This window comes from Stegastes partitus, unplaced genomic scaffold, assembly GCF_000690725.1.
Source record: "Stegastes partitus isolate 25-593 unplaced genomic scaffold, Stegastes_partitus-1.0.2 Scaffold1627, whole genome shotgun sequence".
Lineage (NCBI taxonomy): Eukaryota > Metazoa > Chordata > Actinopteri > Pomacentridae > Stegastes > Stegastes partitus.
The window spans coordinates 49109-53440 of NW_007579358.1; positions in this window are offsets into that span (position 1 = coordinate 49109).

Sequence of the window (4332 nt, forward strand, 5' to 3'; positions counted from 1 at the left end):
GGTCCAGCTGGCGGCCCGCGAGTCCAAGATCCGCGACCTGGAAGACGCCTTGTCTCGGGAGCGAGACACGACTCGACGCCTGCTGTCCGACAAGGACCGGGAAATGGCCGAGATCCGGCAGCGGATGCAGCAGCAGCTGGACGAGTATCAGGAGCTGCTGGATGTGAAGCTGGCGCTGGACATGGAGATCTGCGCCTACCGCAAGCTGCTGGAGGGCGAGGAGCAGAGGTAGGAACCCACCAGCCCACCAGGACTGTTCAAATGAATGCCAACATCTATACCCTAAACCCAAACCCTATGAAGAACCTTCCTCCTGACCTGTGACATTAATTAATTAATAGAAGCTGAAGTTTTTAAAAATGGTTTCACATTTTGTTAAAAGAAGGCATCGTCATACTGTCAGCAGTGTACGCAAAAACGATCCGTTTTATAAATAAATAAACAAACAAACAAACAAATAAATAAATAAATAAATAAATAACTGTAAATTCATGTGTAAAGTGTCAATTAGGTGTAAAAATTTTAAAAAAGTCTTTATTTGTTATTCCTCCTACAAGCATGAAAATATTCCTAAAATATCCTCAGAGTTGGTTTGAGCTCCACTAATTACACTATAAATAAATAAATAAATACATACATACATACATACATACATACATACATACATTAATTCACAGCCAAAATGACAATATCTGGAAATAAGGTGCCAGAAAAAAATTAAGAAATAAAATAAACAAAAAAAAAAAGATGGAATACTGTAAAGTTTAAGAATCTGCAAAAACCTGCTAACTTAAATACAATAAGGATGTGATTTGATCATTGGAAATCGATGAATTTTTATTTATAAAAATATTAAAAGATGTATAAAAAAAAGTTAACATTCAACATGTAAATTAGTCTTTTACTTAATATCTGAACAGTTAAAAAAAGAATCAATCCTGAATAAACATCATTTGTGTTCTGTGTCTGTAAATTTATTTATTTTAATGATTTAAATATAGTAAACAATAGAGTAATGTTACGGTGGAACTTTAAGTGTAAAGTTGATGTTAGTTTAAACTTTTTTCTGTGATTTTACTCGATATCATGTGTATTTAATATAACAGAGGAAATGTGTTTGATTACCTGTAATTTGTTTGGTTAAAAACAGGTAGAATGGATGTGTTTGATTGATTGATTGATTGATTGATTGATTGATTGATTGATTGATTGATTGATTGATTGAGCATTATTTTGTGACCGTGTTGAGTTCATTGATTAGCAGCTGAGCTCTGACGCTGGACTAAACGGTGACTTGTCCGGTAACAGAACTTGTCCGGTTCCTGCAGTACCGTTCAGCTCTAATAACCGTTGTTCCTCCACGCCGTCGCCTGCAGGCTGCGTCTGTCTCCCAGCCCTCCTCCCACCAGGGCGGCTGGAAGTCGGACCTCCAACTCGTCCCACTCCCGCCTCGTCCACTCCAGCGCTCAGGCCTCTCCGGCCAAGAGGCGCCGGCCCAACGACACCGACAGCGAGGCCTCCAGCTTCGCCGGCGGCGCCGTGGCCCGAACCCGGATCACCCAGCAGGCGTCGGCCAGCGGACGGGTCACTGTGGACGAGGTGGACCTGGACGGGAAGTACGTGAGGCTCAGCAACAAGTCCGACGAGGTGAGAAGACGGATGTAGTCGAAGGTCATCAAACTTTGTCTGCCTGTAAATAAATGCTTTTAAACTGGGTTTGAAAATTACCGTTTTACATACATTTGCCATTATTTGAAAAAAAACAAAAAAAACAAAACATATACTAAGAATTGAAAAACAAAAAGATACTTTTTAAATCTCTTGTTTAATAGATTTTTCCTGTTTTGTTAAATTACAGATTTTTTTTTTTTTTTTTAATAGCTGATTGTGAAAACAAAAACCAAAAAACCTCCCAGCAACCAAGTCAGCATCAGAAAACTATATTTTTACAAATTAGTTTTTTTTTTGTTTTTTTTTTCACATTTGACCACAACATTATTTTTCTCCGGTTTTTAAATCAGCAAAATTATCATTATTGTACAGATGTGTGCTGTTATTTGACAAAAAAATAAAAAATCCTAGATATTACAGATAACATCCAGTAAAATTACAGAAATAAATACAAAATTACACATCAACCTATTCTGTAAATAATGTGCACATTAAATGAAATTAAATCAACTAAAAATATTATTGTTATACATATATTTTCTGTTATTTTCACATTTTTTTTGTATTTTTATTTATTTATTTTTTTAAACGTTACATTTCACCATTTTTTACTTTTCCTTTCTGACACCTTTCCTGCCAGATTTTCACAGATTTTTTTTAAAGGGATTTTTTTTGTTTCATTTTATTAAATTTTTTACAGTATATGATGGTAAATTGGTGAGAATAAACATGTTATGAAAAGGAAACTAAAAACCATCGTCTTCCTCCTGCAGGACCAGAACTTAGGCAACTGGCAGGTGAAGCGTCAGGTTGGATCTGGGACCTCGATCGTCTTCAAGTTCCCGACTAAGTTCACCCTGAAGGCCGGTCAGAGGGTCACGGTCAGTGGAACCTCTGTTTAATGATCAGAGCCACACAGTTTCACAGATATTTAACCGTCTCCTGGATATTGTGCTTCAGATCTGGGCCTCTAACTCCGGTGGAACCCACAACCCTCCGTCCGACCTGCTGTGGAAGACTCAGCCCTCCTGGGGTACTGGAGACTTCTTCCAGACGAGCCTGATCAGCGCCAACGGGGAGGTAAACTCACAGGACGGGCTCTGGTGCACGCTTCAGCTCAGAGGAAACAGTTTAAATATTCAGAAACAGATGAATAAATAATGACTGAAATGCTTCTTGTTCCAGGAGATGGCGATGAGGAAGGTCACCCGCACGCAGTTCGACGAAGACGACGACGACATGGTGAGAAGTCGGATTAAAACATTCATTCTCTGTGCAACAAAACAAATCCGCAGGAATAAAATGCATCCATCAGAACACCGACCCGGAAACGTTAAACTAAACAATTACTGTGAAAAATAGTTGATTGTTTACCTTTTCTGGTATTTTGTTGTTTTATTTTTCTAGTGTTGTAAAGGGAACAAAGCTGCCTCCAGATTTAATCGACCTAAATCAGTTCAATGGTGCTATAATAATGACTTATTAATTGTTTTTGATAAATAATAGATGTTATCAGGGACCTGAGTTTTAAATCTTTATTCAGCATGCTCCTTTGATTTTATAACCTTAAACATGCTTTGATTTGATGGTTCTGCCCGTGAAAGAACTATTAAATGATCAGTATAAGGTTTCTTTTAGTTTTTATCAAATAATGAGTTTTTTTTTTTTTTTTAGATAGGAGCTGTTTTTACTTTGACATGTATAAAGAAACCTTATACCTATAATCAGAGGAGACGAAATGAACCTAATCACGCCATGAAATTATCAATTTGTAAATAAATCTGCACATAGTACTGATTCGTCTTATGTCCAAAATAATAATAATAAAAAAGCTTGTTTTAAAAACATTTAGTATTATTATTAACATGGTTGTATACTTCAAAAATGGGAAAAATACGTCTTTAAAAGTTTATGTTCTTATAGTGTAGGGTCGAGCACCAACACTAAATGCTTTAATTGGTTGAGTAAAATGATAAAATAAAAATGATGTAAGTTTTTAGCCTCACGATTTCAGTTAGTCATGTAAACAAGACATAGAGACAAAGTTCAAAAATATAAATAAAAATATGACAATAAACTTGATTTATACCTTTAATAAACAAGCTCAAAAAATGATTTACAATAAAAAACATCTAATTAAAGTTAAAATAACAATAGCCATCCATTAAGAAAAAGCTAAATAATAAAACTGAGCTTCAAGAGGAGGTTTAAAACAACCATCTGCCTTTACAATCATCATCATCACAAGGCAACACCTGCAACCAACCTCAGGACGTATTGAGACGCTTTTATTCTGAAACTCTGCCTCAGCAGGTGGCCCACAGCACCTGTGGCGACAGCGAGTACAACCTGAGGAGCCGAACGGTCGTCTGCGGATCCTGCGGACTCCCCTCGGACAAATCCAGCAACTGCTCCGTGTCCTCGGCCTCCAGGTCCTTCCGCACCGGAGGCATCTCCGAGGGCCTGCTGCCCCACTCCTACGTGTTCAGCGCCAGCACGCCTCGCAAGGTGGGCGACGCGCCTCGCTCAGGTGATGTGGGACTTCAAAAGCAAGACATTACCTTATATGATATCATTTATCAGGAACTTGTAATGTAGCCCAAAGTCTTAAAAGAAGTCCCACATCACCTCATGTAACACCACGTATCTGGCACTTAAAAT